We start from the raw sequence: 14,537 nt of genomic DNA on the forward strand, positions 1-14,537 counted from the left end.
TATGACATAATATCACAATATATTAACTCATACATGAATGTCATAACCATGATCATCTGCATAGGCCAATCCAATTTAGCATGATACATATAACATCAAGATATTAATGTTATAACCCTAATCATCAATTTAACTAACATATAACAACAATAAGTTAACATATAACATGATCATCAACTACATATAACATAATCATTGAGCTAACTACAAGTTAACATATAACATATTCATTAATGGCATATAACATAATCATAAAGTTAACTAACATAAAAACAACAACAATGCATACAATCACATGTTACTATCATTCATGACTATTCAACACAGGTGCATATTGTGGAGGTTTGCCGTTACACCAAAACCCGCAGGTATTGGTAAACATTACAAGCCAGTAACTAGGATCCCCAGGGTGGAAATTACGGATTCTATAGAGGTGCGGTGATTCTTCCAACACATATGACGACACTAATCAACTAGCATCTATCATGTATGTAAGCATAACATCAATAGAATGAAAGGCATACACATAACCATAATGCATTTAAAAATCCTTTAACCACATACCTACATGCCAAGCATACAATACCTATATGATGATCTTCTCTTACCCCAAAGTCTAGTGCTGCAGCCTCACTCTAATGGTCTGCATATCCCGCTCTATCTCAACCAAAACATTAGCATTATAACATACCAATAGAATCATGATGACCTAATTGCATACAATTACCTCAAAACGGATGTCTGGCCTACCATACATGCATAACCATAACCATGAAAATGGATACATAACAACATATTGACACTGACATGCATAACAAATGCATATACAACCAACATGCATTCATTACAAACACATCCTAACAACAACACCATCAAATCCTACATGGAAATTCAACTGTAACATTGACCAATACCTAGCATACATAACAAGCACATATACAACCTACATGCTTTCATGACAAACACATTCTGCCCTTCAAGTCCAGGTGTTGAACCATGCACTGATACCACTATGTAACACCCTCATCCCACATCTACCCAAGTAACCAGCCAACCGGGGTAAACATGCGACGAGAGGCCACTATAATGGGATTCAACCTCCTAGGTGACCTTAAGGAAGTGGAATCAACGGAAACACACCACACAAACCTTCCACATCAGCAACAAAACTCCCAAGAGCCATCCCAACCACTCAAGTAACCAACTCCTGTGGCCCACTGAGTTATTAGACCATCAAACCCTTGGATGCTCCCTTGATATGGACAGGGGTGCATCTAGGAGGCTCCAAACGCTCCCACAACATGGGTATGCATGTGTCTAGGGACTTTTCTCCTCATACCTATGCCTGCGACTCTGGGATTTGTGCCACTTTTCAGGCCCAGAGCCGAGGTCACGTCCCAAAACTCAATGAAAGGTTCAGAAATGAATTTACACAACAAAACAATGATACAATTGCAAAAACATTGACAAGGTCTAGAATGGACCCCTACTAGCCATGACAGGTATTTCCTCAAACATGTCACAAATATGTAATTTACAGGTTTAAAAAATAGATCTGAGCATAGGGGTCTCATACTTATCTGAGAATCTCTAAGAATCATTGTCCCCTTATATCATTAGTTGCATTATCATCTATTAGGTCATAGATACATTTCTCATTCATTTACAAATCAAAACATGAGGAGAGCCATACATCATCACTGTCATAATACATACTTATAACCAGCACAATAAAAATAGAAATATCAAGGATACATCAGCCATAGAATCCACATATAAACTAATACATTTATACATAAGATATCAAGGAAATAACCTTTTATTAATCAATTCAAAAGCCAACCTAGTATGGGACTACCACGTTCCAGTCGATTGTAGATTGGATAACCCAAGTATCTCTTCATCCAATTATCCTCATGCCATATTCCAAGAATGAATGTGGGACTCAAACCAAAACAACCAACCAGGGCATCCCAAGACTAAACCACCTCACCCTCATCAATAGAAACCAGGCTTTACCACAATCCATCCCGATTCACTAGGCCATAAAACAAGCATGGATGCCATTAGATTTCTTCACCTATATCGTGAGGAACTTTTTTGTCTCCTAGTCTCTCAGGATTTACTATAATCCACATCATATCACTAGCCACCAAACCGAGACCCCACACTCTAGGCTTTACTGTATATCTCGCCAATGACCGAGAAGGATTCCTAGGCCTAATAAAGGGAAACCACCTCTAGGATTTATTGTATATCCCGTCGTTAATTGGTCGAGGATTCCTAGGCCCAATGAGGCACACAATACCTGGGTTTACCACAACCCATAGTTCGGTTCATGGGTCACTAGGCTAGTGGATTGACCACAATCCACAGTCTGGTTCAAGGATCACTAGGCCATGTGTTCTTTCTTTTGGAGATCTAGCTCAACCAAAACATGAGAACCCCATCACACCATGGCTATCCAAAAATGGAAAGGCTAGGTTGAAAACACTGTTACACCTGGAAAAACCCATGCCATGACAACAAAGAACCAAATGCAATACCATGCATGCCAAATCTAGTGAGGAAATCATACATGCAACTCAGTACCTCCAAGCAAAACCCGTTGTAGATTTTGATCTTGATGTCCTCTTACGCTTTCCTGCTCTTCCTTTGAATTATTGCTCCAAGCATCCAAGTATTCCACACTATGTAAGAGTGCTCCAAGAAAACTTAGTATCCAAGAGTATGTGATCTGAAACGATCATATGTTAAACTAAAGTAGAATTTATTAATGCCGACACTGAACTTAATGTTAACTTAAAGTTCTTTAATCGTGAGAACTATTTGAAAGGAAAGACTTTACGACAGATGAGAAACGTAAGCAATATGTAAACTAAAGGGAAAAGCAACAAAACACAATGATACTAGACAACAATATTGATTACGGAGTTCGTCCCTGATGGACTACGTCTCCGGGTTCGATTTCAAGATGGGCAACCGCTTTATTAGGATTGAATCCAAGGAGGTCGATTACACAACAAATTAACCAGACTGATTGCGCACGCAGGAACTTCTGGTCAATGTCACAAGAAATCTCTCTGAAATAACTTTCCAATGCCTGCCTCAGTTCCCAATTCTGACTCCCGATGCTCTTGTTACATTGAAAACAAAATTGCCTATAACCTCCAGAATCTGCATACCAAACTCTAAAAATCACTCTTCTTTACTTCAACGAGCCAAACTGGTTTTATAGCCCTACAAATGCACTCTAACCTCGTTAGACTGAGTTTAGGAATGAATGAGCTGAATTTAGAGTTCAAGTGCTTGGTCTTGTCATGAATTTCCACCTAGGGTCATTAGGCCATGGTCTTCGAATTAAACAACTTTATTTTAAACAATACAAACCCAAAAATAACCATAGGCTATCTTGGCGATTAATTAACAACGTGTTTTTTGGTAACTGCCCATGTGAATAACTGAGTTCATTGGTGGTCTTCTGGCTAACTGCCACATATGTAGTTACCCTCCGGCGGTTTTGGTCTGTTTTGCGGTGCGTTCACATGTGTTGTCACCGATTACAACCTCTGCCACAGTTTATAGACTGACTTCCATGGTTACTTCCACCGTTACCTACTCACATATTCATGGATTTATTGCGGTTTAATGCTACAGTTATGTAACCTCCACCTAGTGAACTCTTGTTCACATACCCATTGTTCCAATGCGGTTTAAAACTGTGGTTGGGGACCTGTGGGTTTGAATTACAATGTTTTAGTATGGTTTTGTTAATATAGTTTGTTTGTAATGACCTAAGAGGGTCTGTGGAATAGGGTTAATGTTCGCATTAGGTTTTGGTTAGGGTTTTAGGTGTAGGTTAGGGTTTAGACTTAGGTTAAAGTCAATGTGTTAGGTGTATTAGGTTTTACATCACTTGATTTTTGATAATAAACCCATACACACTTCTTTGCCACAAAGCGACATTTGCGACAAATATCACATGATGACAACCCATGTCAACAACCAAACCCTACAAAACAGATGGAAAACCCACGTCGACAACCAAATCCTGTGAGATGAATGACAAACCCATGTCGACGACCAAATCCTGGCGGAACTTACGATAACTAGGTACAAAACCATATCATCATGAAAACCATATCAACTATTGACATTACCGTACAACCATAACATTACTATCAAAGCTGAAGATACCAGACACTAAATGCTGACGACGAAACTGAACCTGTGCAACTGATCTGACAAGATCCTCCTAGATCAATCCTCTCCACTTGAAAGCTTTTGGACCACAAAAGTTTGACTAGAAAGATAACAGATGAGGGTAGAGCTCCCTTACTCTCCATCTTGTCCTGATGATGTACCAATATATTCAATCAACCACCTAAAAGTGATGACCCTGATGATGTTGATCATGGCATCCTTTGAATCTGTGAACTGTTTCATCCATCTGCAGTATACACAACTTGCGAAGATGGTTAAACAACTTGTTATGAACATGGAAATTGACTTCTTTCCACGAAGTACCATGAATTATTGATTTATAAACATCTTTGAAAACAATCTCTACAGAATATTGTTCAATACTATTGACATGTACTGACAATCTATTTTGTGGAATAACAGAAACATTCAAAGACATTCTAAACACCATACTAGCTACTTGATTTGATATACTTTCCTGATTTCTGATTACTAAGTGAACTTGCTGCAATAAACCCATCAAATTGTAAGGTGAAAACTACTGTAACTTAGTTTGAACTTGAAAGTATTGAAATGTCAGATGATTTATTTGAATCACTATTTCTTCATTCATTAAATGATGTTTCCATTGATTAGCACTTTCCCCTGATGCATAAGTTTCCCTTAGATGTATTGGATACTTTGACACTGCTTTAGAAAAGGCTTTGATATGAAAACAAATGGGCTTCCTCTCCACTTGAAAAGAGGCTTCCAAACTGTTTGAAACATGAAATGGTGACACAATACAAGAGAAATTTAACATTGACTTTCCCCAATACTGACCTACATCCCTGTAACTTATAACTTCCAAACTTGGACTGAATTGATTCATTATGACATTAGGAAGAGGAGCTTTAGGCATCAACTATAATTCATGTTGTATTCCCTGCTTATGAGTAAGATGTTTGGTTTCTTTAAATAGAACTGAAAATTTTCTACCTCTTCGACCAAACTATCTTTAAACTGGGACTCATAACTTGAACAAACATCATGTCGATTCTTATGTTGTTCCTTTACACACATGATTACAAATATCTTTTTTGAACTTATTAATCGCTTCATTTGATTAGAAACAACTAAATTCAAGTGATTTTTACTTTGATGTGCCTGACAATAAATTCAACCCCATCTTTCTTAAGGTGATATTTATGCTCTCTCCTATAAAATACTGCATCACGATCATAAAGATAAGGACTTCCTAAGACAACTCCACATATGTCTACTGGAACCACATCTAATTCCACTTCATCAATGTAATTAGCTGTAATGGAAAATCTTAATCGAAACTGTTTTGTGACTTTTATCTAAGTTGATTTATTTAGCCATCCTAATGGGTAAGATCTTGGATGATTCCGTGTCTCCAAACCCAAGTTCTTATCTAAATATTCAGATATTAAATTTGCCCATGATCCACTGTCAAACATTATATCTATTTTTGTGTGCTTAGAAGTTATCCTTATGTTAAATAATTCAACTCTTTTATCCTCATTTGAAGGATTTATGTTTGATGAATATGTAATCGTATTCGAACTTGAACCAGTGTCAGAAGTTTCACCTGTCGAAACTATGGAAGTTATCCTCCTTTCATCACCTGAATCAGAACCTAGATCTTGCTGGATTGCTGCAATTGATTTCTTTTCATCCTTCTCTTTAAGGAACTTTTTGGGCTTAAGTTTTCGATGAAGTTTCAAACACCTAGATTCATCATGACCAATTCTCTGGCAATGAGAACAAGTAGGTCTTTCCTTCGGAGTTGTCGTTGATTTCTTTCTCTTAGAATTGTTATTCCCTTTACTATCATTGGAATCCTTGATTTCCAACTCTTTGGATGATTGAGGTGAAAATTTGAATTGTCTGCCACCTGATTCTATATGTATGGCTTGAACACACACTTCATCAAAATCATCAGGATTAAACATCAATAATGTATGTTGCAAATATGAATGTAAATTGCCAATGTATTTTAATAAAGTTTCATGTGTATCCAATGAATACCAAGCGCTAATGATTTCTTTCTGAACTCCTGAGTAAACTCCTGAACACTCTTCCCTTTACCTTGCCTCAAATGCTGCCAATCAATAACAATTTGATGCATGTATCCTAAAGGATATAATTTTTTCCTAAGAGCTTTTAAAAAATTAGACCATGAAGAGATGATTTTACCTTTCCACTTTACATCTATTTGAGTTTTACTTCCCCACCAGATTAAAGTTTCCCCCCCCCCATTCTAAGTGTAGCTAACTAAATTTTTGTTTTATCGTCAGAAATGTTCTGAATACGATAATACACTTCTAACTACTTAATCCAGTTATCTAACTTTTCAAGATTCATTTCACCATCATAAATAGGTAACTCAAATTTTACATGAAGTTTCAAAAGAGATGTTTTCTTAGGTTTCTTTTTTGTTTCAGATTCCGCATTGGAAGAAGAAGAAGAAGAAGATGATGATGATGGAGACGATGGAGGTGAATGAGGTTTATCAGCCTTGCCTTTACCTTTGTCCTTCTTTGATGTATTTGAATAAGAAGCTACATCTCTCGCCTTCTTATCTTCGTAAAGTTCTCCCAACATCTGTTGCATACTCAAGAATGCTTACTGAAACTATTCTCACTCATATTAGTTTAAGGGGTTTTACCTGCATCAGATCTTGTCATGGTCGGCTTATGAGCGAATCTTCACTTTCCAATCTCTGGATCAATCTCCTTGAGGATTCCTTCTCCACATTGCGACTTTAACCAGGTTAACATTCACTGGCAAAATTCTATAAATGCAACGTACTCTGATACCAAATTATATGATCTGAAATGATCATATGTTAAAATGAAGTAGAATTTATTAATGCCAACAGTGAACTGAATGTTAACTTAAAGTTCTTTAATCATGAGAACTATTTGAAAGGAAAGACTTTACGATAGATGAGAAACATAAGCAATATGTAAACTGAAGGGAAAAGTAACAAAACACAACGATACCAGACAACTAGATTGATTACAGAGTTCGTCCTTGATGGACTATGTCTCCGGGTTCGCTTTCAAGATGGGCGACCGCTTTATTAGGATTGAATCCGAGGAGGTCGATTACACAACAAATTAACCAGAATTATTGTGCATGCAGGCACTTCTGGTCACTGTCACAATAAATCTCTTTGAAATAGCTCTCCAATGCCTGTCTTGGTTCCCAATTCAGACTCCTGATTCTCCTGTTACACTGAAAACAAAACTGCCTATAACCTCTAGAATATGCATACAAAACTTTAAAAATCACTCTTCTTCACTTCAATGAGCCAAACTGGTTTTATAGCCCTGAAAATACACTCTAACCTCCTTAGACTAAGTTTCGGAATGAATGAGTTGAATTTAGAGTTCAAGTGCTCGGTCTTGTCATGAATTTTCACCTAAGATCATTAGGCCATGGTGTTCGAATTAAACAACTTTATTTTAAACAATACAAACCCAAAAATAACCATAGGTTATCTTGGCAGTTAATTAACAACGCACTTTTGGCTAACTGCCCATGTGAATAATTGAGTTCATTGGTGGTCGACTGGCTGATTGCCACCTGCGTAGTTACCCTCTAGTGGTTCTGGTCTGTGTTTGTGGTGCATTCACATGTGTTGTCATTGCTTACAACCTATGCCATGGTTTATAGCCTGACTACCACGGTTACCTCCGCTGTTACCTGCTCACATATTCATGGATTTATTGTGATTTGATGCTATGGTTATGTAACCTCCACCCGGTGAACTCTTGTTCACATACCCGCGGTTTCGACGCATTTTAAACTTGCAATTAGGGACCTGTGGTTTGAATTACAATGTTTTAATATTGTTTTTTAATATAGTTTGTTTGTAATGACCATAGAGGGTTTGTAGCATAGGGTTAATGTTCACATTAGGTTTTGGTTAGGGTTTTAGGTGTAGGTTAGGGTTTATACTTAGGTTAAAGTCAATGTGTTAGGTTTATTAGGTTTTACATCACTTGATTTTTGATAATAAACCCATACACACTTCTTTGTCACAAAGCGACATTTGCGACGAACATCACATGACGACAACCCATGTCAACAACCAAACCTTGCAAAACGGATGGCAAACCCACGTCGAAAACCAAATCCTACGAGACAAATGACAAACCCATGTCAACGACCAAATCCTGGCAGAACTGACGACAACCACATGTCGACAACCAGGTACAAAACCATGTCATCATGAAAACCATATCAAGTATTGACATTACCAGACAACCATAACATTACTGTCAAAGCTGAAGATACCAGACACTGAATGCTGATGATGAAGCTGAACTTGTGCAACTGATCTGACAAGATCCTCCTGGATCAGTTTGAGAGAGAGAGAATAGAATGAGAGCTCCAAAAATGAACTGACAAAATGTTACACTGACCAAGCCTGAGCAAAAGCTTTCCAACTGATCCTCATAAGCCTTTTTATCAATGAGGCCTCTATTTTCTTCAGTTTCCATTATTTTCCTTCATTTTCCTCCCCACATGCAACTTGTGACCTTTCACCTTCCTTTTCTCCTGATTTCCAATATTTTCATAAATAAATGTGCCAAAATGCCACTTTGCCTTTCCAAAGCCTTTGTCATTGCCTTTTCCAATTTCCTTTAGCCATAATAACTAAAATGAACACCCAATAGGATGCTTTTCCCACCATTCATCTTGGAATACGTGTCCCATGACCGTGGTCTCATATTTTTTTACATGAATTTTTAACTGGGTTGTTACAGGAGGTTGAGGCAATCACATAAACAAGAATCTGACTGTTACAGAATCGATCAATTTCAGAGTATCTCATTAAGTGGAAGAACTTAATTACTAAATATTCCACATGGGAGGATAAGTATTTCATACAGAAGCATCCATAACCACTCAAGTGTAGAGGACACCAACTTTTTGAAGGAGAGGGGCATGTTAAGTCTGTATAATACTAGTGTAGCATCCATATTGTTATTGTTGTTCCCCATATAATCCCATTATTGTTATTGTTTAACCCTTACATTACTATTGTTAGGTAGGCCCTAATTATTTTTTGGTACCCTTTAGACTCATATATACACCAAGGAGGATCCAACCCCCTAGTTTACAGGCTCCAACTTGTAGAAAGCTCTAATGCCATGTTTATCAACTGCACCTGGGAGGACGCTCCAATGCCTTGGTTTATAACCTCCAACCTGAAGGATGCTCAACCAAACTATTTACCATATGCAACTAGACAAATGCTCCAATTCCCTGTGCAGGCTCCATCTTGCCCTAACACTACCCTGGCACCCTAAAAAAATTTTAGGCTCCAACTTGAAGGAGACTCCACTCTCCTACCTCGCACCATCTTGCCACCCTGATCAACCGACGAACCATGTTTCACAATTTTCAGACTGGAGCCACCTGTGCTCAAAATCAATAGAAAACAAATATGCAATATAATATTTGTGTAATCTGCTTCTACTCAAATTGTACCACAAACCCTAACTATCAAAATCAACAACTCATTTATGCTCAATCTCAATACGAAATTTTATCACTGAACACAAATGATGTCTTTTTCTACTCTTACAATTGATATTACTTTGTAAAAATATTAACATTGCTGCTCCAAATTCCACTGTCATTGCTGCTACTATCATTGTCCACTTTTATCCCACAATATTTGACTGCACTTGGTCATTCAACCTCACAATGCTTTGCTCATGAAAATTATAGGTAGCACTGTCAGACATCACATAAACCATATGTGGATCTTTGTCATACAACAAAGTCAGTGTTGAAAAGAACACTGCCACTGTTAAGGTTATTGTTATGTAATAAGGTCAATGTATATTGGGTCACTGTTTTGTTATGTATAAGTCAACACCAAGTCATTTTCCAATAGATTCAAGTTTTTGTCAACTACAACACAGTCTCATTGTTAAATAGATTACTATCTCATGGATCACTTGTCTTATAGATACATGGTCACAACATCATCAACCCATACACAATTGTAGTCTCACTTTAATATCAATATTATTTTCATCTTAATTCAAGTCACTGTTATATGCAAAAACATCATTGTCATATCGGGGTTCTACCATATCAAGGATTATTGTTATAATTATCATTGTTGTATCTTGTCATAAAGCTACTTCTTATGCTCATGTAAAGACTATTTTGTCTCCTTATCAACAAGATCCTCCAATGATCATATTGATATAGATTAGAGTTATAGCATAAGATAGTCACAAGGTTTGGACAATTAAGTGTAAGAGAGGACCTCTAGAATTTATCCAAGACTTCCTCTGAACCTTTGATTCCAATACTGCTAAGTCACAAGTGTAAAGACTGCTCCAAGGTGTTCCAAGATATTCCAAGAAACTTCAACATGATTACCCCAAACCTTCTCCAATGTTTTTCAAGGATTAACACTTCTTGGTATCCAAAAAGCACTTCTTCAACTTTGTTGTCAGCTCCAAGTGAAACTACAAAGCCAACTCAAGTCCCTTCCAGTATGCTACAAGAATATCATTATATAGTTCCCAACATATGTCTAATGATTATAAACCAGTCTTCAACCAGCTCTACTCTTATAATGGGTGTTGTAATTCTTCAATACATAGGTCATAGGAAATTGGTCCAAATGTAGACCCTACACAATCCTGTTAGATGATCCAAAAATAAATATTATCATAGGTTAGAATAAAATAATTATTAAGTTAAGATATTAAATTAATAATTATTAATCTAGAATATTTAATTATTTAATGGAGACATTTAGAATTAGTATATTGTTGTAAAAGATATGACTCTACAAATGTGTCGTATCTTAGGCTCTATTTTAGGAGAATTGTTAGTAAGATTGTTTGAATAGCTTTTATTGTAATTGGACACTTGTTATTGCATAAGCGGTCCATAATTAGAGGTAGTTAGTACATTGAGCTTATAAATAGCTCATTGCAAGAGTGTTTGGTTGTTCGGGTGTAAACTCTTGCAAAATCAATATGTAATTGTTTTTTTCTGATTATAAAATTACGTGTCTGAGGACACTTCTACCATTATTGTGGTACTAGAGCTCCAGTATCGCTGTAGCTGATGTGAGGAGGAGATTCAAACTCTACAAGTTCTTGCAAAACTCCATTGAATTGATCGACAAATGATTGGTATGGAAATTGTCCAATTTTTTTGAAGGAAAATAAATTTTATTATTGATTTTAGATTTTTAAATCTGAAAATCGTTTTCTGTTATTATTAAAAAAATCTGCCTCTACTGATGCCTCCGAAGTAGCATTCTAAACTATCAGAACCCAACACATTAGAAGCAATATATCCCACCCCAACAAGCAAAATATGAAGTTGATAGCGAATAAATCTAGCTAGTTGAGAAATTATCTCAGCACTAGTGTCGATATGCCAATCTGGTTCCAGCTGCCGCACAAAGGATGATCTCCCAGTCTCTGTACTTCAAAAGAGAACCTTGTTTCTATTCATGCCACCAACTGTAAATACTCCAACAACATCCAACGCTGAAATAACCTTTTCCTCACTATCATCATCAAGAACCCTTGCGATTAGATAGAGATCACAACCTTTTGCAATCTCCATTAGAACATCCACAACCATGGGCCTCACAACATCATGATCCAGTAACTCTTCTGGAGTAGACTCCCCAAGTACCTCGCCAAGCAACTGGCATGTAATCTTTCGACCACCATTTTTTTGCTGCTTCACAACTTTTGCCAAACTTAGCTACATTTTATTAAATTCCTGGGGTGAAACAGCTGTTTCGTTCAAACTTGAATTGGGCTGGCAAACAGTAGAAGACAAGATTGTTTCTCCAGCTGATTGGGAGTTGTCAACAGAGTTTGTTGTTCGTGAATTTCTTCATTTTTTATTCTGTGCTGTCCTCCAGGAGATTTCAGGTACTTCCATGTAAAAACTATTGCAAGAGCAAATCCTGCAAGGGCGCCAATCAAACTAGCATTCTTGTGATTAATCAAGAGGGCGATGATATTTGACTCTTGGCTTCTGAATCAACATAGAAACCTGCACTCAGTTTGGTTTCTCATTTCTGTCTAACGAGATCTTGCCCTGGTCCCTGTACTCTTTGATATATTTCTCAGCCCTCTTGAATATGAGTTTACCGTTTTGAGTTTTTTTAATTTGGCAGCATCTCACTGCAGAAAAGAAGGACAAATCTACACAGTCACCACCCCCATGGAATAATGGTAATTTTTTTAATGGAGAGATAAGTATTATTGACGTTGATTTTGTTGTAATGGAGTAATAAGGTGGGTGGAGTATTTTTTCCTTGGAGTGATTATTTTTTTTGTATTTTGGGAATTATTATTTGTAAATGCTTAGGGCAGTAAATTTTTTGGAGTAATAAGGTGATTTTATTTGTAATTATTTTTATATATGGAGAGATAAGTGTGACATTGTAACTCAAAGAAATTTTACTTTGAGGGGGGGTAACATTTTTTTACCAGGTTTTGCAAGAGCATCATTGTAAAAGTCAAATTTTGAAAGTTACCTTGTAAATTTTTGAGAAATTGACTAGAGCCAAGTGCAAAGCTCAGTCATTTTTCTCTTGTTTCAACGACTATACGAGGGTCAAGGCCAAGCCCCGATAGATTGTTTTTTGCATAGTGTGTTGCGTGTTGTGTTGCCCATCTTGATATTTTTTTCTGAGCTTGATTCTTGGTGCGAAGCTTCAACACTACAATGTTAAAGTTGATTAATTTGTTTTCTGATTTTGACAAACTTGAAGGTACAAAATCTTATAAAACATGGAAACGCCTAATCGAAAGCACTATAATTTATAATGAATTGCGGCAGGGTATATGTGATGGTGATATTAAGCCAAATAAACCCACAGATGCAGCTTCACTAGCAAAATTGGAAGTTAAGAATGCCAAAGCATTAGCTCTCATTAAATCTTCTGTCAATGATGAAATGTATGTCCATATAGAAAATGCTATAGATGCAAGGTTTGCTTTGAGAAATTTTAAAGAATTCTTTAATACTCAGCCTGAATCAAAGAAATTTGATCTACAATTAAAATTATTGCAACAAAAGTTGACTGAAGGAGGTGATGTTATTGAATATATCTCCAGACTTAAGAATATTAGGCAGGAAATCATCAATGTTGGTTTTCTAGCAGTAGATGATAGTTTTATGGTCACAATTTTAATTGCTGGACTTCCTTCTTCCTACACACATTTTTTGGAGACTCTACAATTAACTGGAAATTTAGAGAAGCTAAAGTTTGATGAGCTCTGCGAAATGTTGACCCAACATGATAAAACCGTTGCGAAGAAAAATACAGTTGGTGAAGATGTTTTTTTCACCAAGGCCAACACTAGTAAATCATCGACTGACAGTTCTAGAAACAGAGGTAGAGGCAATTTCAATCAGAATCAAGCAGCACATAATGTACAAAGTCGAGGTTGAAGCCAAAGCAGAGGAAACAAATTTAACAGTGGCAACAGTTCAGGCAGAAGAAATAATCAAGCAAGAGGCTATTTTCAAGGAAGAGGAAATAATAATCAAGGTAGAGGACAACCTCAAAATAGAAGTCAAAGCAGAGGCATAGGACAATCTCCAGGAAGAGGAAGAGACTTAAGTCAAATTGTGTGTTGAAGATGTAATAAAGTTGGCCATTATGCTGAAGATTTTCGAACCTCTCTTAATAAAATTCCAAAGTTTCATGAGCACTCAACACAATTTGCAAATGATCAAGATGATGATAACTCAGAATATATTTTTACTTCTTCGCCGACATTACAACTTTCATCCCATATTAGAAGTGATTATGAAGATGCCTAGATCTTGGATTCAGGGGAAACTCAGCACATGACTTGTCGACGTGATTTTATTTGGAATTTTCAAGATTTCTAACTTAATTCCATTTTTCTTGCAGATGATACAAAACATGCTCCTTAAATTTTTTCTCCCTAGCATTGGAGAAAAAATGATTTCAAATGTATGGTATGTACCAACCTTTAAGAAAAAATTACTATCTTTGGTCACAATTCGACAAGCAGGACATCAAGTAATTATGGAAGATGGCCTAGTTAATATTAATTCAGTCAAACAGAGCTTGAAAACTGTGATGACATGTTATGAAGATGGAAAATTGTTAAGGATGAAAGGGACAGTTATTCCAAGGCATTTTGATTTTGCAGGGGCAGTGACTACATGAATTTCACCTATAATATTATGGCATGTAAGATATGGAGATTTAAATTTTGATGGTATTTCTCAATTGCAGAAACAAGGGATGGATAAAGGACTTCCCACTTTCAAAA

At 36.6% G+C, this 14,537-nt stretch overlaps 1 pseudogene; it reads right to left on the reverse strand.

Moving 5' to 3' along the window:
• Positions 1–11,478: 11,478 nt before the first annotated feature.
• LOC149251391 (ubiquitin-conjugating enzyme E2 enzyme activator PEX22 pseudogene) lies at positions 11,479–14,011 on the reverse strand (annotated as a pseudogene).
• Between the last annotated feature and the right edge of the window lie 526 nt (positions 14,012–14,537).

The sequence above is a fragment of the Pinus tabuliformis genome, chromosome 7 (genome assembly GCF_031772625.1).
Source record: "Pinus tabuliformis cultivar Carrire ecotype Pingquan chromosome 7, CPIR1, whole genome shotgun sequence".
NCBI classification, from domain to species: Eukaryota; Viridiplantae; Streptophyta; class Pinopsida; order Pinales; family Pinaceae; genus Pinus; species Pinus tabuliformis.